This window comes from Salvelinus fontinalis, chromosome 15 (genome assembly GCF_029448725.1).
Source record: "Salvelinus fontinalis isolate EN_2023a chromosome 15, ASM2944872v1, whole genome shotgun sequence".
Classification (NCBI taxonomy): domain Eukaryota; kingdom Metazoa; phylum Chordata; class Actinopteri; order Salmoniformes; family Salmonidae; genus Salvelinus; species Salvelinus fontinalis.
Window position 1 is genome coordinate 5,854,493 of NC_074679.1, and position 27,310 is coordinate 5,881,802.

Sequence of the window (27,310 nt, forward strand, 5' to 3'; positions counted from 1 at the left end):
ATGAAGCGTTGAGGCTAATGCCGCTACATCCTCAGCCCGCCTATAGCTTTGTCTACTCTGGATTAAGGTTGGACCCGAAACGACACCCATGGTAATTTCCTGTGACAGATTTCTTCTCGGTGAGTAGTGATGCGAGCAAAAATGTTTTATTTATGTCCTGGATACAGCTCAAGACAGAGCGGAAAGATTGCCCTAATAAGGGATACAAGAGGGTCCCAAAGGCAAGATGTTGCTTATGAACATGAGATAGGAAGATAAAGGGCCAGGAGTATTAAAAGGCATGCTATGAGAATTGTGATGATGGTTCCCAAATGAGCAACAAGGTATATTGTATATTTCAGTAAGGGAAGTGCTGAACTGTGAACAATATTTCACAATGAATCATCACGTCTGACCTTCAGTCTAGGATAGAAAGTAATGGTTAATAATTCAACGGTTACATTTTTAATTAGACCTATAGTTAGTTAAAGTAATTGCAAGCAGAACTGCAGGGCTTTCATCCAAGTATATTTCCAGTTCATTTTCCCTGGCAATTGGCTAGCTATTGTTCCTCTGCCCTTGTACCCGTAAGAAGATAATGCCATTTTGCTGATGAATACTGTGCATGGTGCCATTTAAAAAAAAAAGCCATCTAAAAACAGACTAGGAAGGTGTGTTGCTATGGTTACTCCATCCATCTGCATGAAGATGTTTACCTATCTTATCTCACAATGAAATAGCATGTTGATTTTTATATGTAATACATTTGTATTTTTACATATAAAAATCAACATAATCTCATTTGACCTTTTTTAGTTTAGACTGACAATCATCAAACTGTTATTTTCAATGTATCGTGGTGTTTGATTCCCCTGTAATCAGGGACTTATTTACAACTGGGACACCAGGTGGGTGATTCCCCTGTAATCAGAGACTGATTTACAACTAGGTATTTTCAACTAGGCAAGGAAATCCTCCCTTTCCTCATCTATTCTGGGGTAGAGAGGTTGTTGGATGAATACGTACATTTTGCGCAACATCAATCATTTGAAAGTAATCTTTTTGGATATTAGTTTGGAGAATGAGAGTGAAGTTTCCATTGAATCTATTAGAACGAATAAGGATCATATTGGCTGTGAATCAGCTTGTTGATATGAAAGCTGTGGATATCCTTGGTTCTGGTTATACCAGAATAGTGCTCAAAGATGTGCTATCGGAGGGACATTCTGTCGCGTTGAAGACTGTGTACGATAAAGGAATTGACATGGGGAGATGTCTCGCGGATTTTAAAGACCCCCCTTGGGCTGTCACAAGCTCCTGTCTTTCAAAACTGAAAAAAAAGAAATAGTTTTGCTGCAGAGACTGCAACATCCAAACATCATCAAGGTACGCGAAAAGGGTATTCATTGAATAAATACATACATTGCCTAAAAAATAGAATATAACTTTATTGATCTCCATAGACTAATCAAGGTGTCAGAAGCTTACACAAACACACAACATAGCCCTGCCTTAAAAAAAACCATGACCTACAGTGTTAGAAAACTAGACACTTCCAGCCCATCAGTGTGACTTAGTTGCCTATTTAAGGAGCTATCCCGTTCTCTGTGTCTATTATGCTCTGCTGCATGTGTAAAATGGATGAAAAGCCTCAATGTGTGTAACAGATATAACTTTACGTCGTCCCCTCGCCCCGACACGGGCGCGAACCAGGGACCTTCTGCACACATCAACAACGGTCGCCCACGAAGCGTCGTTACCCATCGCTCCACAAAAGCCGCGGCCCTTGCAGAGCAAGGGGCAACCCTACTTAATGTCTCAGAGCAAGTGACGTAACTGATTTAAATGCTACTAGCTCGTACCCGCTAACTAGCTAGCCATTTCACATCCGTTACACTCACCCCCCTTTCAACCTCCTCCTTTTCCGCAGCAACCAGTGATCCGGGTCAACAGCATCAATGTAACAGATATAACTTTACGGCGTCCCCTCGCCCCGACACGGGCGCGAACCAGGGACCTTCTGCACACATCAACAACGGTCGCCCACGAAGCGTCGTTACCCATCGCTCCACAAAAGCCGCGGCCCTTGCAGAGCAAGGGGCAACCCTACTTAATGTCTCAGAGCAAGTGACATAACTGATTGAAATGCTACTAGCGCGTACCCGCTAACTAGCTAGCCATTTCACATCCGTTACATGTGCATCTGCAGGACCTTCCAATGTATTTCCTCTTGAACCTCTCCTGACCTTGGGTCGCAGTTCTGCATCAGCAGCTGGAGGAGATACAGTGTCCCTCTGTTGGCTACTCTGCCCATTGCTCTAAAAATCCACCAAGTCTATTTCATCAATCCATTACAGTCTAATTTGCAACTTGATTGTAAGCGGTCGTAACTGTAGTTGTAGGCTACTGTGATGACTACCTTGATGAACACACTTTGCTCCTGAGTGGTGCAGCGGTATAAAGTGCTGCATCTCAGTGCTTGAGACGTCACTGCAGACACCCTGGTTCGAATCCAGGCTGTATCACAACAAGCCGTGATCGGGAGTCCCATAGGGCGGCACACAATTGGCCCAGTGTAGTCTGGGTTTGGCCGGGGTAGGCCTTCATTGTAAATAAGAATTTGTTTTGAACTGACTTGCTTAGTTAAATAAATTAAACAAAACAGTTATCTATTCACTGTAACAGACCAAAGTAATAGAGCACATTGTACTGGTTTGCCCTGAGAACGTGTTGAAACAGTTATGCTGCTTTCTGATAATTCTCTCCTGATAGGTTATACTGCACTATTTCCCCCCTGTAGCTCCGAGGCCACCGCGAGGACAGTAAAGGGGCAGGTGGTATCACAGCCATCTTGGAGCAGGGCATCCCACTGCAGATGATCCAGCTACTACAGAGCCCCTGGGAGGAACGCTTTCGGGTACGAAAAACTTTAGGCACTAGCCTTTCTCTCTCAGTTCTCTCTCTCAATTCAAAGGGCTTTATTGGCATGGGAAATACAGTTGAAGTCGGAAGTTTACATAGTCGTGGCCAAAGGTTTTGAGAATGACACAAATATTAATTTCCACAAAGTTTGCTGCTTCAGTGTCTTAAGATATTTTTGTCAGATGTTACTATGGAATATTGAAGTATAATTACAAGCATTTCATAAGTGTCAAAGGCTTTTATTGACAATTACATGAAGTTGATGCAAAGAATCAATATTTGCAGTGTTGACCCTTCTTTTTCAAGACCTCTGCAATAGGCCCTGGCATGCTGTCAATTAACTTCTGGGCCACATCCTGACATCCACCCCCATTCTTGCATAATCAATGCTTGGAGTTGGTCAGAATGTGTGGGTTTTTGTTTGTTCACCCGCTTCTTGAGGATTGACCACACATTCTTAATGGGATTAAGGTCTGGGGAGTTTCCTGGCCATGGACCCAAAATATCGATGTTTTGTTGCTCGAGCCACTTAGTTATCACTTTTGCCTATGGCAAGGTGCTCCATCATGCTGGAAAAGGCATTGTTCGTCACCAAACTGTTCCTGGATGGCTGGGAGAAGTTGCTCTCGGAGGATGTGTTGGTACCATTCTTTATTCATGGCTGTGTTCTTAGGCAAAATTGTGAGTGAGCCCACTCCCTTGGCTGAGAAGCAACCCCACACATGAATGGTCTCAGGATGCTTTACTGTTGGCATGACACAGGACTGATGGTAACGCTCACCTTGTCTTCTCCGGACAAGCTTTTTTCCGGATGCCCCAAACAATCGGAAAGGGGATGCATCAGAGAAAATGACTTTACCCCAGTCCTCAGCAGTCCAATCCCTGTACCATTTGCAGAATATCAGTCTGTCCCTGATGTTTTTCCTGGAGAGAAATGGCTTCTTTGCTGCCCTTCTTGACACCAGGCCATCCTCCAAAAGTCTTCGCCTCAATGTGCGTGCAGATGCACTCACACCTGCCTGCTGCCATTCCTGAGCAAGCTCTGTACTGGTGGTGCCCCGATCCCGCAGCTGAATCAACTTTAGGAGACGGTCCTGGCGCTTGCTGGACTTTCTTGGGCACCCTGAAGCCTTCTTCACAACAATTGATCCGCTTTCCTTGAAGTTCTTGTTAATCCGATAAATGGTTGATTTAGGTGCAATCTTACTGGCAGCAATATGCTTGCCTGTGAAGCCCTTTTTGTGCAAAGCAATGATGACGGCACATGTTTCATTGCAGGTAACCATGGTCGACAGAGGAAGATCAATGATTCCAAGCAAAACCCTCCTTTTGAAGCTTCCAGTCTGTCATTCAAACTCAATCAGCATGACAGAGGGATCTCCAGCCTTGTCCTTGTCAACACTCACACCTGTGTTAACAAGAGAATCACTGACATGTCAGCTGGTCCTTTTTGTGGCAGGGCTGAAATGCAGTGGAATTTTTTTTTGTGGATTCAGTTCACTTGCATGGCAAAGAGGGACTTTGCAATCAATTTCAATGCATCTGATCACTCTTCATAACATTCTGGAGTATATGCATATTGCCATCATACAAACTGATGCAGCAGACTTTGTGAAAATGAATATTTGTGTCATTCTCAAAACTTTTGGCCACGACTGTACACCTTAGCCAAATACATTTAAACTCAGTTTTTCACAATTCCTGACATTTAATCCTAGTAAAAATTCCCTGTCTTAGGTCAGTTAGGAACACCATTTTATTTTAAGAATGTGAAATTTCAGAATAATGTTAGAATTATTTATTTCAGCTTTTATTTTTTTCATCACATGCCCAGTGGGTCAGAAGTTTACATACACTCAATTAGTATTTGGTAGCATTGCCTTTAAATTGTTTAACTTTCGGTAGCCTTCCATTGAGAGCATCCTGACTGGTTGCATCACTGCCTAGTACGGCAACTGCTATGCCTCTGACCGCAAAGCACTAAAGAGGGTAGTGCGAACGGCCCAGTACATCACTGGGGATAAGCTTCCTGCCATCCAGGACCTCTACACCAGGCGGTGTCAGAGGAAGGCCCTAAAAATTGTCAAAGACCCCAGCCACCCCAGTCATAGACTGTTCTCTCTCTATAACCATATCTACATGTATATACTACCTCAATCAGCCTGACTAACAGGTGTCTGTATGTAGCCTCGCTACTTTTATAGCCTCACTACTGTATATAGCCTGTCTTTTTAGTGTTGTTTTATTTCTTTACCTACCTATTGTTCACCTAATACCTTTTTTGCGCTATTGGTTAGAGCCTGTAAGTAAGAATTTCACTGTAAGGTCTGTTGTATTCGGCGCACGTGACAAATAAACTTAGATTTTTATTCAGAAATGATTTGGAAAGGCACACACCTGTCTATATATAAGGTCCCACAGTTGACAGTGCAAAAACCAAGCCATGAGGTCGAAGGAATTGTCAGTAGAGCTCCGAGACAGGATTATGTCGAGGCACAGATCTGGGGAAGGGTACCAAAAAATGTTTGCAGCATTGTAGGTCCCCAAGAACACAGTGGCCTCCATCATTCTTAAATGGAAGAAGTTTAGAACCACCAAGACTCTTCCTAAAGCTGGCCGCTTGGCCAAACTGACCAAACGGGGGAGAAGGGCCTTAGTCAGGGAGGTGACCAAGAACGCGATGGTCACTCTGATAGAGCTCTAGAGTTCCTCTGTGGAGATGGGAGAACCTTATAGAAGGACAACCATCTCTGCAGCACTCCACCAATCAGGCCTTTATGGTAGAGTGGCCAGACGGAAGCCACTCCTCAGTAAAAGACACGACAGCCCGCTTAGAGTTTGCCAAAAGGCACCTAAAGGACTCTCAGACCATGAGAAACAAGATTCTCTGTTCTGATGAAATCAAGTTTGAAATCTTTGGCCTGAATGCCAAGCGTCACATCTGTAGGAAACTTGGCACCATTCCTACGGTGAAGCATAGTGGGGGTGGCAGCATCATTCTGTGGGGATGTTTTTCAGCAGCAGGGACTGGGAGACTAGTCAGGATTGAGGGAAATATGAACGAAGCAAAGTACAGAGAGATCCTTTATGAAGACCTACTCCAGAGCTCTCAGGACCTCAGACTGGGGCGAAAGTTCACCTTCCAACAAGACAACAACCCTAAGCACACAGCCAAGACAACGCAGGAGTGACTTCGGATCAAGTCCCAGAATATCCTTGAGTAGCCCAGCCAGAAGCCGGACTTGAACCTGATCGAACATCTCTGGAGAGATCTGAAAATAACTGTGCAGCAACACTCCCTGTCAAACCTGACAGAGCTTGAGAGGATCTGCAGAGAGGAATAGGAGAAACTCTCCAAACGTGTGCCAAGCTTGTAGTGTCTCAAGTCCGTAATCACTGTCAAAGGTGCTTCAACAAAGTACTGAGTAAAGGCTTTGAATACTTATGTAAATGTGATATTTCCATTTTTTTTGTAACAAATTTGCAAAGATTTCATAAAACCTGTTTTTGCTTTGTCATTATGGGGTAGTGTGTGTAGATTTGAGGATAAACAATTTAATCAATTGTAGAAATACGAATGTAACGTAACAAAATGTGGGAAAAGTGAAGGGGTCGGAATACTTTCATAATACACTGTACGTTGTTGTAACGATGTGCAAATAGTTTAAGTACAAAAGGGGGAGAAAAAAAAATGGGTTGTATTTACGATGGTGTTTGTTCTTCACTGGTGGCCCTTTTCTTGAGGCAACAGGTCACACATCTTGCTGCTGTGATAGCACACTGGTATTTCACCCAATAGATGTGGGAGTTTATAAAAATGTGATACGTTTTATTATTCTTTGTGGGTCTGTGTAATCTGAGAGAAATAAGTGTCTTGTCTATGGTCATACATTTGGCAGGAGGTTAGGAAGTGCAGCTCAGTTCCCACCTCATTTTGTGGGCAGTGTGCACATAGCCTTTCTTCTCTTGAGAGCCAGGTCTGCCTATGCCGGCCTTTCTCAATAGCAAGGCTATGCTCACTAAGTCTGTACACAGTCATAGCTTTCCTTAATTTTGAGTCAGTCCCAGTGGTCAGGTATTCTGCCACTATGTACTTTCTGTTTAGGACCAAATAGCATTATAGTTTGCTCTGTTTTTTTGTGAATTCATTCCAATGTGTCAAATATTATATTTTTGTTTTCTCATGATATGGTTGGGTGTAATTGTGTTGCTGTCCTGGTGCTCTGTTTGTGAACAAAGCCCCGCGACCAGCTTTCTTAGATGAACCTGGAGAAGATCCCCTATCTGTAGGTGATGGGTTTGTTATGTAAGGTTTGGGAATTGCTTCCTTTTAGGTGGTTGTAGAATTTATCAGCTCTTTTCTGGATTTTGATCATTAGCGTGTATCGGCCTTATTCTGCTCTGCATGCATTATTTGGTGTTTTACGTTGTACGAGGAGGATATATTTGTATAATTCTGCATGCAAAGTCTCAATTTGGTGTTTGTTCCATTTTGTGAATTCTTTGTTGGTGAGTCGACCCCAGACATTCACAACCATAAAGGGCAATGGGTTCTATAACTGATTGAAGTATTTTTTTGCCAGATCCTAATTGGTATGTCGAATTTGATGTTCCTTTTGATGGTGTAGAAGGCCCTTCTTACCTTGTCTCTCAGATCATTCAAAGCTTTGTGGAAGTTAGCCGAGGCACGTATAGTTTTTGTGTGTGCTCTAGGGCAACGGTGTCTAGATGGAATTTGTATTTGTGGTCCAGGCAACTGGACCTTTTTCGGAGCACCATTATTTTTCTCTTACTGAGATTTACTGTCAGGGCCCAGGTCTGACAATCTGTGTAGAAGATCTAGGTGCTGCTGTAGGCCCTCCTTGGCTGGGGACAGAAGCACCAAATTATATCTCTCTCTGCCTCGCTCTCTTTTCTCTCTCACTCTGCTCTCTTTCCTACTTCGCTCTCTCTGCTCTCTCTCTGCCTCGCTCTCTTTTCTCTCTCACTCTGCTCTCTTTCCTACTTCGCTCTCTCTGCTCTCTCTCTGCCTCGCTCTCTTTTCTCTCTCACTCTGCTCTCTTTCCCACTTCGCTCTCTCTGCTCTCTCTCGTTTGCTCTGCTCTTTCTCTAACTTCTCTCTCTGCTCTCTCTCTCTCTCTCTTGCTGTCTCTGACACACAGACACACTCAATCTCTCTCTCTACTGCACTCCTCCTCCACATCTCTGGAGAAAGTGCTAATCAGGAACAGCCCGTCCCCTGGCTCCCACTGGGGCATACCTGGGGTGGATGATAGGGGGCCCGGGGGGTTGGAGAAGGAGCTGCTGCTGGGAGGATGACATTCTTAGCCTGGAGTGGATTAACCCAGTCCCCATCTTCATTCCAACGGGGCCTGATAAAATACGCTGAAGAGACAGATGTCGGTGCTCAGGGGGATCTTGAATGTCGGCCTCCTCTCTCACGCCTTAAGCCCTCTACTATTTTCTAGTGTGCGTAGTGCCCCATATATGTCTGTCTGTGCGTGACACTGATTGTCTGTGTGTGACACTGATTGTCTGTGTGTGACACTGATTGTCTGTGTGTGACACTGATTGTCTGTGTGTGACACTGATTGTCTGTGTGTGACACTGATTGTCTGTGTGTGTGTGACACTGATTGTCTGTGTGTGTGTGACACTGATTGTCTGTGTGTGACACTGATTGTCTGTGTGTGTGCGTGACACTGATTGTCTGTGTGTGACACTGATTGTCTGTGTGTGACACTGATTGTCTGTGTGTGACACTGATTGTCTGTGTGTGACACTGATTGTCTGTGTGTGTGCGTGACACTGATTGTCTGTGTGTGACACTGATTGTGTGTGCGTGACACAGATTGTCTGTGTGTGTGCGTTTTGTGTGTGAGAGAACATGCATGCATGTTCATGTGTATACATCCAGAAGGGTTCCTGTTTGCAAGTACAGTATATGCTCATTAGAATACACGGTGAAGAGTCATCACGGGTAGTAATTTGGGGATCCGTGAAGGTGAGAAATGAGTAACAGTAAGGGTGAGGTGCCTGGTCCCTCAAAGCTTATTTGTCGCATACACAGATTAACAGATGTCAAAGCAAGTGTAGCAAAATGCTTGTGTTTCAGTAAATGTCTAACAGTACAATACTAATACACAAATAATCTCAATTTTAAAAAAGAAAAAAAAAGTCAAGATATTAAAAACATCTGAACGAGCAATATCAGAGTCCAGAATATAAATATGTGACCGACCGCCTCGACTTGAATATAAATAATATTACAGCGCCTTCAGAAAGTATTCAGACCCCTTTGACTTTTTCCACATTTTGTTACCTTACAGCCTTATTCTAAAATTGATTAAATTAATTGTATTCCTCATCAATCTACACACAATACCCCATATTGGCAAAACAAAAACAGGTTTTTAGAAATTTTAGCATATGTATTAAATATGAACAACAAATACCTTATTTACATAAGTATTCATACCCTTTGCAATGAGACTTGAACTTGAGCTCAGGTGCGTCCTGTTTCCATTAGTTATGGAAACAGGATACACTTGACAAACCTTTAGAAGACCTGCATCCAACTTGACAGAGCTTGAGAGGACCTGCAGAGAAAAATGGGAGAAACTCCCCAAATACAGGTGTGCCAAGCTTGTAGCGTCATACCCAAGAAGACTCGAGGCTGTAATCGCTGCCAAAGGTGCTTTAATAACAAAGTACTGAGTAAAGGGTCTGAATATTTATGTGATATGAGTTTTTTATTTTAAATACATTTGCAAAAAAACCTAAAGACCTGTTTTTGCTTGTCATTATGAGGTTTTGTGTGTAGATTGATGAGGAAAAAAAACTATTTAATCAATTTTAGAACAAGGCTGTAACCTAACAAAATGTGGAAAAAGTAGAGGGGTCTGAACACGTTCCAAATGCACTGTCGATGTCCTGTAGGGCAGGCAGTGTGCCCCCGGTGACGCGTTGGGCTGACCAAACCATCATCTGGAGAGGGCCCTGCGGTTGCGGGCAGTGCAGTTGCCATACCAGGCAGTGATACAGCCTGACAGAGTGCTTGTAAGGGTCTTAGGGGCCAAGATTAATTAGGTTGAAGATGCGCTGTTTGCCTTCTTCACCACAGTATCAGTGTGGAGGTACCATTTCAGGTACTCAGTGAAGTTTTTAACCTTCTCCACAGCGGCCCCGTCGATGTGGATGGGGGATGCTCTCTCTGCTGTCTCCTGTAGTCCACGATCAGCTCCTTTGTTTTGTTGAGGGAGAGGTTATTTTCCTGGTACCGCTCTGCCAGGGCTCTCACCTCCTGTCTGTAGGTTGTCTCGTCATTGTTAGTAATCAGGCCTACCGCTGTTGTGTTGTCAGCAAACTTGATGATTGAGTTGGAAACGTGTGTAACCACACAGTCATGGGTGAACAGAGAGTACAGGAGGGGGCTGAGCACACACTCCTGTGGGGTCCCCCCTTGTTGAGGATCAGCATGGCAAAGGTTTTGTTGCCTGCCTTCAACACCTGGGGTCGTCCTGTCAAGAAAGTCTAGGACTTAGTTGCACAAGGAGGGGTTCAGACCCAGAGCCCTGAGCTTAATTTGGGGCTCCCGAGTGGCACAGCGGTCTAAGGCACTGCATCTCAGTGCTAGAGGTGTCACTACAGATATGTAGTCAATGAACCATTTTTTATATACATTTTATTTTTTATTTTTTACCCCTTTTTCGTGATATCCAATTGGTAGTTACAGTCTTGTCCCATCGCTGCAACTCCCGTACAGACCCAGGAGAGGCGAAGTTCGAGAGCTCTGCGTCCCCCGAAACACGACCCGGCCAAGCCGCACTACTTCTTGACACTGCTTGTTTAACCCGGAAGCCAGCCACACCAATGTGTAGGAGGAAACACCGTACAACTGGCGACTGTGTCAGCGTGCATGCGCCTGGTCCACCACAGGAGTAGCTAGTGCGCGATAGGAAAAAGACATCCCGGCCGACGAAACCCTCCCCCTAACCCAGGCGACGCTGGGCCAATTGTGCGCCGCCTCATGGGTCTCCCGGTCGCGACTGGCTGCGACACATCCCAGGATTGAACCCGGGTCTGTAGTGACGCCTCAAGCACTGTGATGCAGTGCCTTAGACTGTTGTGCCACTCGGGAGGCCCCAATAATGGAGCAAGTGGGGACAACAGACTGGTATAGGGAGAGATTGAATATGTCCGTAAACACTCCAGCCAGCTCTAAGGACCCATGTTGGGATGCCGTCTGGGCCGACAGCCTTGTGAGGGTTAACACGCTTGAATGTCTTAATCACATCAGCCATTGAGAGCACACAGTCCTCGTCTGGAGATCGGGAGCACACAGTCCTCGTGAACGGCGGGGGCCCACGTCGGCAACTCGGTGTCCTCAAGCGGGAAAAGGTGTTTAGCTTGTCCAGGAGTGAGGCATTGGTGTTCGCAACGTGGCTGGCTTTCTCTTTATAATCCGTGATTGTCTGGAGTCCCTGCCACAATCTCTTGTGTCTGAGACATTTAATAGCAACTCCACTGTCGTTTTGCCTCTTTGATTGCCTTACGGAGGTCATAGCTGGTCTTTTTCTACACGTCTATGTTCCCAGTCATTTTGCCATGGTTAAATGCGGTGGTTCGCACTTTAATTTTTGCGAGAATGCTGCCATCTTTCACATGTTTTTGGTTTGGATAAGTTACAATTGTCACAGTAGGAACAATATCCTCTACGCACTTCCTGATGAACTTAGAGGTGACCCGGAACATTTCCCAGTTCCAGTCCGTGTGATCAAACACATGGCGAAGAGTCCATCAGTCTTTCACCCAACTCTTCTTTTTATAGTGGTGCGGCTGCACTGAGAGACGTTCAAGAAACTGGATGGGTTATGGGGGAGGCAGGTAGCCTAGTGGTTAGAGCATTGGGCCAGTAACCGAAAGGTTGCTGGATCGAATCCACGAGCTGACAAGGTAAAAATCGGTCTTTCTGCCCATGAGCAAGGCAGTTAACCCACTGTTAACCCACTGGGTGCCGAAGACGTGGATGTCGATTATGGCAGCACCTCTCTGATTCAGAAGGGTTGGGTTAAATGCAGAAGACACATTTCAGTTGAATGCATTCAGTTGTACTGACTAGGTATCCCCCTTTTCCCTTACTGCTCTTAAACCTGTGTACTGTGGTACGCCTGTAATTGCTCTTGTAACAACACTGTATTAGTAAGTTGTTAGACATGTTAGTATTTTCTTGCACACATTTTGTACCTACCACAGCTGACAGTCTAAACAACACATATGATGAAATCATCATCATCATGAATTACGATGTACATGACATACATGTCAATGAAAAACAGAGTAGACCATGACAACCATAACTTAAACAACATCATCAAACCTGCACATATTTTACCTCAGGTTTGTTTGGGCTTGGTGAGGCTCCTCCACTTCCTCTCCCACTCCCCTCTGGGCTCCGTGGCTCTGTTGGACTTCCAACCCCGTCAGTTCGTCATGGTGTCTGGGGAGCTGAAACTAACAGACCTAGACGATGCTAGCGTGACAGGGCCCACCTGTCAGACGGACCAGGACTGTGTCTTACAGTTCCCCCTCCGTAACTTCAGCCAGCCCTGCTCGGCCCAGGGAGTATGTGAGGGCCTTAATGCGATGAGGAATCTCTACAACGCCTACAGGTAATACAGCTAGCTGCACTCCCATTGTTAAACTTAACACCGGTAAAAAATATATTTTAAAGTGTTTTGCTAGATTGGTGAGATGTAGTCATTTCATTGCTAGTTTCTCAGACCCAGATGAAGTTTAAGCTTATCCTACAGTAACAAACAGCTCAATGGAGAATCTTAATTGAAAGTGAATTTAAGTACAGGTATAGGCTTAATCTAAGTCCAGGAAACCAGCCCCTTAGTAAAAAACAAGAACCATTGGTAAGGTAAATGTTATGTTGCATTATAGTCCCACTCTTTGTTGGTTTAGTTAGATCATACCTCGCTTTGTTCCATTTTGAAGACTACATTTATTCACTCATGATCCTGACAGGTTTACCTCACATTTGTTGTGATGAGGAGTCAACATTGCGTGACATATGTGACGCGACTTGTCTGAATGAGAAGTGTTTCTTTTGCCCCGCCTCAGGTATTTCTTCACCTACCTGTTGCCTCACCAAGCCCCAGCTGCTCTGAGACATCTGGTGGATCACATCATGAACTCAACGGGTGAGGACTGGAGTAGACTGAACATTAGTGATGGGCGGGATCGATACAGTTACGTATCGGGATATTATTTTTGATGATATGTCGTATCGCATTGTTTTGTCAATATCGCAGTATTATTTTTGTGCTGGTTCGCTGTACCTGCACAAACTAGTATTTTTCCTTCATAGCTCGTTCTCCATCTTCTTTTTAAATAGGGAGCCATTTTATTTTCAAAACGTTTATTTCCTTGACTGATCAAAACTAGTTTTCTCATGGCTCTCTCTTGTCCCTCTGCAGCAGACAGAGAAATGGTGAGCAATATGTTTGGAACATCGAATCGCAAATAAAATCACAGTATAGAATCGCAATACATATAGAATTAGGAGAATCGCAATACATATCTTATCGGCACCTAAGTATCATAATAATATCGTATTGTGAGGTCCCTTGCATTTCCCAGCGCTACTGAACATGACCCGCCATTACTATTATTCCTCTGGAAAGACATAATATGGCCTTTCATATGTTAGAGCCCAGAGTTTTTCCCTACAACTGTAGGCCCTGCACTTTGATGTGTTTTTTTTCTTCCCCCCACTGCATATGAATATAACTAGGCCTAGGGCTGTTACAGAGACCGTATTACCGCAGTCATATTCCATGTGATCGTTTAGTCATGGTAACTAGGCTTCTCCAAGCTCCGATGCTGCTGATGGTCATTAGTAGCCTACCAAACTTGCTAACTGCCTGGTACTCAGCACTCTATTGTCCCTCTAATCATTCTCACATTAATGCAAATGTAATCAAAAATCAAATCAAACACTTCATGAGAACCTATGAGCTCATGTTGTGCAACATTTCTGTAGGCTATGCAATTGCCTGAGAAAACAACAGAATTCTGATGGCCTCTAATAAAAAGAGGAGGATCCCGTCAGTTTTTTATAGGCTAGGCCTACTATATTTCTCAACTTTCCTAATATTAAGCATATTTCTTCGCTTTACAACAGGAGTATTCTTAATTTAATAGCCTACCTGGCTGGCATGAAATTGAACCACGGGGAAAGTGTCCTCCATTTGCTGTTTAAGTGCATAGATTATGTATTTTTTTTCTGCCGCTGTTCGGAGACAGGTGCATTGTAAGGCCTGGGTGTCGGAGTGTGGAGTCAAAGCGCAGGAAACAGCAGGTGCCAATACAAATGTTCTTTAACTTCTTATGGCTGCAGGGTGAATATTGAAAAAACTGGAAAATATGCGCACATTTTCAAACGGCCTCTTAAGAAATTTTTGATCTTCCAATATGCACATATTTACTATTATTGGATAGAAAACAGTCTATAGTTTCTAAAAACGTTTGAATTATTGCTCTAAGTTGAACAGAACTATTTTTACAGCCCATTTCCTATCCAGAATTGAGATTTCCAAAATGCTATGTCTCTCTTTAAGACCTTGTCTATAAAAGGTCATGACACTTAGGACCGTAGAAACACGTCATACGCCTTCATCTGGGTGTAATGCGGAAGTGAGAGTTGAAAGGAGTCGAATATCTCTTCCAGGGACTGAATACAACATCTTCTTGTGAGACCTGCGCAGTTTAATTTTTTTTCCGGGCGCGAGGCAGAACCTGGACTCGGCTCCTGGAATACGCTCGTTAAAGGTGAATATGACCTCTGCCTACGATATTATTTGATACATGTCACAAAATCATCCTAAAGTATGTTTTTTCAATATACTTTAATTATATTATTGCAATTTATTCTGGACTTTAGATGTGATGCGACGGAAGAATTTTTTGAAGAAAGACAGATTAGCGCCACACGGCCATTGTGCTTGCTAACCAAAGAGGGAAATATTTCGTTCTGGAACCCAACTAAAGACTGTACTGGACAATGGACCCCGTTACAACATTCTGATGGAATATCAACAAAGATAAGGACCCAATTTGGGATGCTTTTTCATATATCTGTCGAACTGTGCTATGCTAGCGCTTGACTAGAATCAATGCTGCCGTATGCTAGCTAATGTTGTAAGCTAATATAACGATATATTGTGTTTTCGCTGTAAAACACTTCAAAAATCGGAAATATTGGCTCTATTCACACGATATTTGTCTTTCATTAGCTATCCACCATATGTTTTTCTGAAATGTTTTATGAGGTGTAATTAGTAGTTGACGTTGGTGTCTGTATTTTCTCTGGCTACTCCCGTGTGATTTCAGACTGTAGCTATGCTGTAGCAATGATGGGAGCAGTAATGTAAAACTGATTTATAGCTAAAATATGCACATTTTATGAACAAAACATAGATTTATTGTATAACATGTTATAGGACTGTCATCTAAGGTAGTTTTTTCTAGGTTCTTTAGGTTGGTTCTAGGTTATTTAGGTTGGCTTGTGCATGCTACTTGAATCATAATTCATACATCATAATCATAATCATACGTGTCTGTCCACTTTTTTATTTGGTGGTGAGCTAACATAAATATATGTGGTGTTTTCTCTGTAAAACATTTAAAAAATCGGACATGTTGGCTGGATTGACAAGATGTTTATCTTTCAAATGCTGTATTGGACTTGTTAATGTGTGAAAGTTAAATATTTAAAAAAAATAGATTTTGAATTTCGCGCCCTGCAGCTGTTGTCATATTTGTACCGACGTCGGGCTTGCAGCCCAAACAGGTTTTAAAGGAACACGGACAAACTAGGCCACTCTACTAACACACTGGGTGTACTACTTAACCAACCCCAGACACGGGGGGAAAGGAACACAGTCCAGAAAACACGTAGCACAAAACCAACACCACTACTTACAAACTAACAATCCCGCACAAAGAAACGTGCGGGCTGGCTGACTAATAAGCCCAACTAATTACACCCTCATACAAAACAGGTGCACCCAATAAACACATAGGGAGAAAAGGATCAGTGGCAGCTAATAGGCCGGTGACGACGACCGCCGAACGCCACCCGAACAGGAAGGAGAGCCTGCCTCGGTCGAAGTCGTGACATGCATGATAACGGTCCATTCTAAGTTAAAAGTAATTTCACACACATAAATTATTTAGTACATGTAAAGACAAGATTAAATTAATAATAGTCTAATGGGTGACAATATTAGCCTATCACTTGAATGATGCCCAGTAAGGAAAGAAACAGCACGCCTTTTTTTTGCAACTTTTTCAAATCCTAGTCGCACAACTCATGTAGCCTAGCCCATAGGCCTATATGGTTTGTATCTCAACTACAGTGGCCAAATAACGTCTTAAAATGTAGCACATTAATCCGCTTTACAACAGGTGTAAATTTTAACCGGCATACATAGGCGGCAAGTGAGTTTCAAGTTTGGGGAAGATAATTTTCACCATACAAATGCCGCTTTATAATAAAGCATTACACACATAATCACATTTGCGGTCACTTTTGAGAACAGTGTTTTGTCGCGAATTGATTGCATTTTGGATTATTCTCGCTTTTAGCCTACTGCCATTAGCCTACTGCCACTTATAATGTGAATAAATAGCCTAATATTTGATCAACATTTTAAGCTAAACGTTCTGATCTGTTGCTTCAGCCCAAGGGCATAACGGCCACTTTGGCCTCAAAACGCTGAGAATTCGAAGCCTAGGGAGAATATTATCAATGTTTGCCAAATTGTGAATGAGAGACTGATAAAGTGTGTGAAGCCTGCACAAAAAAAAACTTTTTTCAAATCATCATTAGTTGCATCATGCAGCCTTAGAATGTAAAAAAATCTAAACATGTAGCCCAACATTTGTATCACAACTAAAGTTGCATAAATAACTCTAAATTAAGCACAATGGACCTGTTTCTTTTGTTAACCGCTCAACACAGAATGTGCGCACTTCCTCGGAATTCATTTATAGAACGTATCCTTTCTATTTTATTCAGCTTTGTTCAATTGTATTCTTCATACTATGAAATCATTGGAGATAATGCCATGGAATTCTAACCAAATCTTGTATGCTAAGTGAACTAGTGTATCCCACAGCCATGTGGCATAGCCAGATCAGGGCTTAACATATGTTATTCTGAAACGGACTACATTTTCTTTATATCATGTTTCTTTAGACCTGTCTAAAATAAATAATGGATTTAATGTGATGGTGTCAGCTATATTAAATTGATTTATGAGACCTTTTTAAATGTAGGTGTTCCAAAGGTCTGCATCAGTGGCTTGTAGGCTATGTGTGGAAGCCAGGAGATGCTAAACATGTTTGTTAATTAACGGTCAATTACCGTGAAACCGATAGTTATTAGCTTGACAATCACCAGCTGACAACATTTGATGATCGCCACAGCCCTAACTACAATAGGGCCATGTGTTTTGACCGACCACGTGGGTCTGCCTGACCAGGGAAAAACTCTTTGTTCACATTTGTGTGGGGAAGTAGTATTGTTCACATATAACCAGGCCATATGACTAATTCCAGTGGTGTTTCCCCTCATGCCTTTCCTGTGCTGACCTGTGTTTCTCCAGGAGAGATGAAAGGTGATGTGGATGACACGTTGGAAGCCTTTGAAGACTTGCTCCATCTGTACAAGTCCGGCATTCACCTGGACAACATGCCTCCATCATTAATCAGAGGTAATGTGCTGTGTCTCTGGTCTAAATGGCTTTTACAGTGCTCCAGACCCCTCCCCTCCGGCCCTTCACTCTATGAAATATCAATAACGACTGGCTTAGGTCCTGCAGTGATATTTCCATGCTCCAGCACTGGGTTATGCAGCTGCATTGTGAATAGTAATCATCGTAAACCTGGAAAGTAGACTGAGCGGACTGAGCCTGGTGATATTAAATCATGTTTTAGACAAACAGTGTTGTGATGTATTAACACTGTAAGCAGCTAGGTTCTGGCTAATGAGTTCTAAAATGAAACTGTAACTGTCCAGTTGACCTGTTGTCAGTTACAGGCTAAATGGATTCCTGGGCCTATAGGTCTTATGAATGGTCTTTGTTGATTTAGCATCAAGTTCAAATGATGGAACTCCATAGACCGAGGAGAAACACCAGAGTCTTTCAGACACGTTATGGGGCCAGAGAGAATACAGAGGAGAATCACTGTCCAAGACCTAAAGCAAAACAGATAAACCTAATGTCTCCCCTTTTTTCCAGATGATTTCTTCTACTGATTGTTCTTATAAAAGAACACTGTGTTTCTGGAGCTCAAACCTGTCACCATTTTGTTTCCAGCTTAAGTTTTCACTTTTAAAGTGAGCCTCTGTTTGCCTCACAAATTCCCCAACAGAAGCGCTTACCCCCCAATTAGTGCCCCCCAACATTTCCAGCCCCGGCCTTGTAGGTTTAGGTGAAATAATACCAATGGCGTAACACGACACCCCTGCCACCTTCCTCTCACTGTGAATGAGTTGACTTCCGTTCTGATGTTGGGTTGGAGCGAGGCCAGGCGGTCCTAATTCACATCCCATGCCAATGTTTAGCAGATAAGTTTGGCCCAGGCCCCACAACGTGTCTGAAAGACTCTGGTGTTCCCCCCCCCCCATTAGATTATGCAGTCATGAGAGGCATCAGCACCTCTGGAAATATGGAATCCAGATGCTGGCCCTCGTACAACCACCAAGGCTGCATGCTGTCGGTGCACAGCGCCAAGGAGGCGGCTTTCATCTGTAACTCCCATCCTCAGTGCACTAGCTTCAGCCTGAACAACCAGAGGACGTGGACAGGTTAGTGTCACTCGTTGTCACCCTTAAGACATTGACTGAACCGTGGTTGTCATCAGGGGTGGAATTGGAAAATTATGCTTTGGGAAGTCAACGATGTAAAATGCCAAATTTCACCTTTTTTAAAGTCACATTTTTACAGATCAAGATTATTTAAATTTGGGAACTCCTTGTTGTCATTAAAATTAGTAAATCATTCACGTTGAATCCCCTTAATGCAGAGTACTTTAAACCTGATATCAAGCTGCAGTTCAGATTTACTTTCATTCTGAGTCACTGGAGAACTGATCTTTTTTCTGATTTCTTTCCTTGCTTGTCTGCAGGCCGGCTCCTTACCTCACTCCGAAGCGGTTTCAGCTATCTGGTTCCAGATGTGAACTCGGAGGTGTATTTGAAAAAGACCAAAGCCTCACCGGGAACTATGGTATGAGGAGTGATACAACGGGAGTTGGGAAAATGGAGGGGGGGGGGGGTTGTTTTTGAAGAAAATAAATGAATGTGATATATTTTATAGTGCTTTTTCTCAGTGGCTGGTTTGATCTGGCAGATTTTCCCTTCAGGTATAATTATGAAAAAATGGTGCCCTCTCTGTTCCCACCTCCGCCTTGTGTGTTGTGTTTGCGAGGCAACATGGAGCCAATGGTAGAACTCCAAGCCCCTCTCTGAGGGGGGGGAGTGAAACAAACTCTTATACAAATACACTTTGATGATAATGCGCCTTGTGGTATTCCGTAGGAATACAGGTTTGTACGTCGAGGGCTGCGCATGGTATGAAGCATATAGGTGCTTACATCACAGCAGTCGACCTAGATGATCACAACCACTTCGTTCCCTCGTAATGGTCTTTGATTTGAATGCCAAGTTAAGTTAAAACCATATGCTAAAATGGAATTATCATTGCATTGTTTGTGTTTTATTTTGTACACCTTGTGGGTGTGAACCTGTTAAACTTTTTTCAATGAAAGAGGTTCTGTTCAATGATTACTTGCTGTTCTGGACTTTTAAATGTATTATTATTTATTTTTTAACCCCCTTTTTCTCCCCAATTTTGTGATATCCAATTGTTAGTAGTTACTATCTTGTCTTATCGCTACAACTCCCGTACGGGCTCGGGAGAGACGAAGGTCGGAAGCCATGCGTCCTCCGAATCACAACCCAACCAAGCCGCACTGCTTCTTAACACAGCGTGCATCCAACCCGGAAGCCAGCTGCACCAATGTGTCGGAGGAAACACCATGCACCTGGCCCCCTCGGTTAGCGCGCACTGCACCCGGCTCGCCACAGGAGTCGCTAGTGCGCGATGAGACAAGGATATCCCTACTGGCCAAACCCTCCCTAACCCGGACGACGCTAGGCCAATTGTGCATCGCCCCATGGACCTCCCAGTCGCGGTCGGCTGCGACAGAGCCTGGGCTCGAACCCAGAGTCTCTGGTGGCACAGCTAGCACTGCGATGCAATGCCTTAGACCACTGCGCCACCCGGGAGGCCTTTGTTCTGGACTTTTAATATGCTTGTTTTAATTTTTAAGATTGTTGTTTAATATTATAAATGCTTTGATATATTGTGTTTTGGAATCTGTCTGTTTGATAGCGTCGCTATAGGAATTGATCCCGTCTCTACTCCAACCAGCCAATCACACTTCACACTAATGTGTGGGCATGTGTATGCATTCCTTTCGGCACCCTCTCTTCTCAATCTGTTACCCATTTCAACGGGGGCGGATCCCACGACATATGGTGCCCTGACAAGTTTACACAAAGCCCAGGGAATGCGTGCCAACTTGCCAGGTCATTATAGGACTTACATGTAAATGCTCCTTGTTTTCAGGCCCTTTCTCATGGAACAGGTCCATAATACTAAGGAGCCCTGAGAACAATTCAAAGTAAATATCCTGTTATGGGACCAACCATCTTGCCCTGTTTGGGAGAGCTCCCGGGAGTTCCATTGAGAGGAGGATTATTGAATGCAGGTATGCAGAGCCAGAGATAAGCCAAGATCGGCCTGAGGTTGGCCTGGTAGAAGCAGGTTATGGAGGGCTACGGGAGAGTCTCATGGTCCCTGGTCCCCTACTGTCTAGGTTAGAACTGGTTGGCATGATGAGGCATTGGGTAGAAAATACTAATTCAATGACTGACTGGATCACTGCGTGTGATTCAGTTGGTAGAGCATGGAGCTTGCAACGCCAGGGGTTGTGGGTTTGATTCCCACGGGGGACCAGTACGAAAATGTATAAACTCACAACTGTAAGTCACTATCGATAAGAGCATCTGCTAAATTATTAAAATATAAATGTAAACTGCTTTCTGGACTGAGCTTTCAAGTAGTACTGGATATACATTTGAAAATGGATTTTAAAGAACTGATTTTAGCATTACAAGACTCCAAAAAATGGCCAATCATATCAGGTCCAGTACCATCGTTGGGCCACAGGTGTGACCGATTCAACAGACTGCTGGTATTACACATCTGGTTAAAAGACTACTTGTATCTCTGCTGGAGTCTCTTTTATTGATACATTTGACACCTTCTGGAAACAGAAGATACTCTACAGGAATGACGGAGTCCATCCAAATCATCTTGGCTCCTGGACCTTGTCCACGCATTTCAACGCTGCGTTGAAGCAATGACTGGTAAATGATCCAAAACCAGCTCAGTTAATCCCTCCCATTGTGACAATGAGTCGTCATAATGCTGCATCAAATGTACATGATCTTAGGGGCATTGGCAAACACGATGTAAGTCATTTAATTTATGTACCCCTAATTGCACCGAATACATCTGTTTATCCTACAGCTATTGTAAGCAGTAAACATGAGCCTGTAAACCTGAGTTACACTATTAGCACTGAGGCGGTGTGCTCTAGTAGGAAGACCACTTCATGCAGCTCACCCTGCACTATCAGCTCCAATGTAAATAAAGTGAGTAAGTCTACCTCTGATAAGCTTCTCAGTAAAGCATTAAAAACAATCAAGCAAACCAGAAAAGTGCTAAAAATAGCCCATATTCACATATGTAGCCTAAGAAACTAGGTCCATGAAGTCAATAATTGCTTGTAACAGATGACATTCATATTCTGACTATCTCTGAAACTCACTTAGATAATACTTTTGATGATACATTGGTAGCAATACATGGTTATAAGATCTACCGAAAATACAGAAATGCCAACGGAGGCGGTGTTGTGGTCTGTATTCAGAACCACATTCCTGTAAAGCTTAGAGACAACCGAATGTTAAATACTGTTGAAGTAATATGGCTACAGGTTAATCTGCCTCACCTAAAGCCCATTCTTGTGGGAAGCTGCTACAGACCACCAAGTGCTAACAGTCAGTATCTGGATAACATGTGTGAAATGCTTGATAATGTATGTGATATCAACAGAGAAATATATTTTCTGGGTGATTTAAATATTGACTGGCTATCATCAAGCTGCCCTATCAGGAAAACACTTCAAACTGTAACCAGTGCCTGCAACCTGGATCAGGTTGTCAGTCAACCTACCAGGGTAGTTACAAACAGCACAGGAATTAAATCATCAACATGTATTGATCACATTTTTTACTGACACTGCAGATATTTGCTTTAAAGCCATATCCAAATCCATAGGATGTTGTGATCACAATATAATAGCCATATCTAGGAAAACCAAAGTTCCAGAGGCTGGGCCTAATATAGTGTATAAGAGGTCATACAATAAGTTTTTTAGTGATTCATATGTTGATGATGTAAAGAATATTTGCTGGTCTGTGGTGTGTAATGAGGAGCAACCAGACACTGCACTTGACGCATTTATGAAATTACTTATTCCAGTTATTAATAAGCACGCAGACATTTAGAAAATTACTGTAAAAACTGTAAAATCCCCTTGAATTGATGAGGAATTTAAAAATTGTATGGTTGAGAGGGATGAGGCAAAAGGTATGGCAATTAAGTCTGGCAGCCCAACTGATTGGCAAACGTACTGCAAATTAAGAAATCATGTGACTAAACTAAATAAAAAAATAAAAATAAACTACACTATGAAACAAAGATAAATTAATAATGAATGATAGTAAAAAGCTTTGGGGCACCTTAATAAATTACATTTTGGGAAAATAAGCCAACTCGGATTCTTCATTCATTGAATCAGATGGCTCATTCATCACAAAGCCCACTGATATTGCAAACTACTTTAATGACTTTTTCATTGGCAAGATAAGCAAACTTGGGGATGACATGCCAGTTACAAACGCTGACACTACACATCCAAGTATATCTGACCAAATTATGAAAGACAATAATTGTACTTTTGAATCCCGTAAAGTCAGTGTGGAAGAGGGGAAAAAATTATTGTTGTCTATCAACAATGACAAGCCACCGGGGTCTGACAATCTGGATGGAAAATTACTGAGGATAATAGCAGACGATATTGCCACTCCTATTTGCCACATCTTCAATTTCAGCCTACTAGAGAGCGTGTGCCCTCAGGCCTGGAGGGAAGCTAAGTCATTCCGCTACCCAAGAATAGTAAAGCTCCCTTTACTGACTCAAACAGCCAACCAATCAGCCTGTTACCAACCCTTAGTAAACTTCTGGAAAAAATTGTGTTTGGCCAGATACAATGCTATTTTACAGTAAAAAAAATTACAACAGAATTTCGGCAAGCTTATAGGGAAGGACACTCAACAAGCACACCACTTATACAGTTGACTGATGATTGGCTGAGAGAAATTGATGATAGAATGATTGTGTGGGCTGTCTTGTTAGACTTCAGTGTGGCTTTTGAAGAATGTATGTGTTATGGCTTTACACCCCCTGCTATATTGTGGATAAAGAGTTACCTGTCTAACAGAACACAGAGGGTGTTCTTTAATGGAAGTCTCTCAAATATAATCCAGTTAGAATCAGGAATTCCCCAGGGTAGCTGTTTAGGCCCCTTGCTTTTTTCATTTTTTACTAACAACATGCCACTGACTTTAAGTGAAGTCAGAGTGTCTATGTATGCGGATGACTCAACACTATACACTTCAGCTACTACAGCAACTGAAATGACTGCAACACTCAACAAAGAGCTGCAGTTAGTTTCAGAGTAGGTGGCAAGGATTAAATTAGCCCTAAATATTTCTAAAACTAAAAGCATTGTATTTGGAACAAAACACTCACTAAACCCTAAACCCCCAACCAAAAATTGTAATAAATAATGTGGAAATTGAGCAAGTTGAGATGACTAAACTGCTTGGAGTAACACTGGATTGTAAACTGTCATGGTCAAAACATATTGATGCAGTAGTAGCTAAGATGGGGAGAAGTCTGTCTATAATAAAGCGATGCTCTGCCTTCTTAACAATACTATCAACAAGGAAGGTCCTACAGGCCCTAGTTTTGTCGCACCTTGACTACTGTTCAGTCGTGTGGTCAGGTGCCACAAAAAGGGACTTAGGAAAATTGCAACTGGCTCAGAACAGGGCAGCTTGTCTGGCCCTTGGATGTAGACAGAGAGCTAATATTAATAATATGCATGTCACGCTGTCTGTTTGAACTACTGGCACACAGCTCGGACACCCATGCACACCCCACAAGTCATGCCGCAAGAGGTCTCTTCACAGTTCCCAAGTCCAGAACAGACTATGGGAGGCACACAGTACTACATAGAGCCATGACTACGTGGAACTACATACAATTTGATTTAAAAAACACCTTATGGAACAGCAGGGACTGTGAAGCATCACAAACATTGGCACAGACACGCACGCACGCACGCACGCACACACACACACACACACTATACATACACATGTATTTAGTACTGTAGATATGTGGTAGTGGTGGAATAGGGGCCTGAGGGCACACAGTGTGTTGTGAAATCTGTAAATGTATTGTAATGTTTTAAAATGATATAAACTGTCTTAATTTTGCTGGACCCAAGGAAGAGTAGCTGCTGCTTTGGCATGTATATTTTTTTTTTAACCTTTATTTAACTAGGCAAGTCAGTTAAGAACAAATTCTTATTTACAATGACGGCCTACCAAAAGGCAAAAAGCCTCCTTCGGGGACGGGGGATAAATATATATAAATATAGGACTGTCACGCCTGACAGAAAATAACTACCCACAAAACACAGGTGGGAAAATGATAACTAAGTATGGTTCCCAATCAGAGACAACGATAGACAGCTGTTCCCGATTGAGAACCATACCCGGCCAAAACAAAGAAATACAACACATGGAAAAATGAACATAGAATGCCCACCCAAATCACACCCTGACCAAACCAAAATAGAAACATAAAAAGCTCCCTCAGGTCAAGGCGTGACAGTACCCCCCCCCCCCCCCCCCCCCCCAAATCACACCCTGACCAAACCAAAATAGAAACATAAAAAGCTCCCTCAGGTCAAGGCGTGACAGTAACCCCCCCCCCCCCCCCCCCAAATGTGCGGACTCCGGACGCAAAACCTGAACCCATAGGGGAGGGTCTGGGTGGGCATTTCTCCGCGGTGGCGGCTCTGGTGCGGGACGTAGCCCCCGCTCCACCTCTGGCTTGGCCCACTTAGGTGGCGCCTCTAGTGCGAGGACACTCGCCGCCGACCCCGGACTGGGGACCCTCGTTGCAGGCCCCGGACTGGGTACCCTCGTTGCGGGCCCCGGACTGGGCACCCTCGTTGCGGGCCCCGGACTGGGCACCCTCGTTGCGGGCCCCGGACTGGGCACCCTCGTTGCGGGCCCCGGACTGGGCACCCTCGTTGGAGGCTCCGGACTGGAGGGCGTCGCTGGAGGCTCTGGACTAGAGGGCGTCGCTGGAAGCTCCGGACTGGAGGCCATCGCTGGACGCAAGTATTTAATGTATTTAACTACAAATACCCTTTATATAGTGTATGCACACCCTTTATATAGTGAATACATACCCTTTATATAGTGATTACATACCATTTATGTAGTGTGTTCATACACATTATGGAGTTAATACATACACTTGAAATAGTGTATACATACCCTTTATGTACTGTATACAGTACCAGTCAAAAGTTTGGACACACCTACTCATTCCAGGGTTTTTCTTTATATTTGTTGAATAATAGTGAAGACATCAAAACTATGAAATAACACATTTGGAATCATGTAGTAACCAAAAGAGTGTTAAACAAATATTGTATATTTGAGATTCTTCAAAGTAGCCGCCCTTTGCCTTAATGACAACTTTACACACTCTTGGCATCCTCTCAATCCTCCTTCTAAATGCGTTTGAGCCAATCAGTTGTGTTGTGACAAGGTAGGGGTGGTATACAGAAGATAGCCCTATTTGGTAATAGACCTAGTCCATATCCAGGCTGTATCACAACCGGCCGTGATTGGGAGTCCTATAGGGCCGCGCACACGGGGCAGGCCGTCATTGTAAATAGGAATTTGTTCTTAACTGACTTGCCTAGTTAATTAAATAAAGGTTAAATAAATACAATTAAAAATAAAATATTATAGCAAGAAGAGCTCACATAAGCAAAGAGAAATGACAGTCCATCATTACTTTAAGACATGAAGGTCAGTCAATCTGGAAAAGTTCAAGAACTTTTCAAGTTTCTTCAAGTGCAGTCGCAAAAACCATCAAGGGCTATGATGAAACTGGCTCTCATGAGGACTGCCACAGGAAAGGAAGACCCAGAGTCACCTCTGCTGTAGAGGATAAGTTCATTAGAGTTTACTGCACCTCAGATTGCCTTCCAAATAAATGCTTCACAGAGTTCAAGTAACAGACACATCTCAACAACAACTGATCAGAGGAGACTTTGTGAATCAGACCTTCATGGTCAAATTGCTGCAAAGAAACCACTACTAAAGGACACCAATAAGCAATAAAGACTTACTTGGGCCAAGAAACACGAGCAATGGACATTAGACCAGTGAAAATCTGTCCTTTGGTCCGAAATGTGAGATTCTTGGTTCCAACCGCCGTGTCTATGTGAAACGCAGAGTAGGTGAACAGATGATCTCCTCATTTGCAGTTCCCAGCGTGAAGCATGGAGGAGGAGGTGTGATGTGTGGGGGTGCTTTGCTGGTGACAGTGTTGTGATTTATTTAGAATTCAAGGCATTCTTAAAAACCTCTTCAGGATCGGACCCTTTTTTAAAATTAGAAACGAAAATGACATACCCAAATCTAACTGCCTGTAACTTATGCCCTGAAGCAAGGATTTGTATATTATTGGTACCATTTGAAAGGAAACACTTTGAAGTTTGTGGAAATGTTAAAGGAATGTAGGAGAATATAACACAATAGATCTGGTAAAAGATAATACAAAGAAAAAAACAACCGTTCTTTTATATTTTTTTGTACCATCATCTTTAAAGTGCAAGAGAAAGGCATCTATTATTCCAGCCCAGCTACAATTTAGATTCTAGCCGCTAGATGACAGCAGTGTATGCGCAAAGGTTTAGACTGATCCAATGAACCATTGTATTTATCTTCCAAATGTTGTTTTTAAGACTGCACAAATGTGCCCAATTGGTTTATTAATAACTTTTCATGTTCAAAACTGTGCACTCTCCTCAAACAATAGCAC

General features: G+C 43.1%; 1 pseudogene; it reads left to right on the forward strand.

Annotated features, from left to right (window-relative positions):
• The first annotated feature begins 128 nt into the window (after nucleotides 1–128).
• Nucleotides 129–27,310, forward strand: part of LOC129811323 (extracellular tyrosine-protein kinase PKDCC-like) — a 29,958-nt pseudogene continuing 2,776 nt past the window's right edge.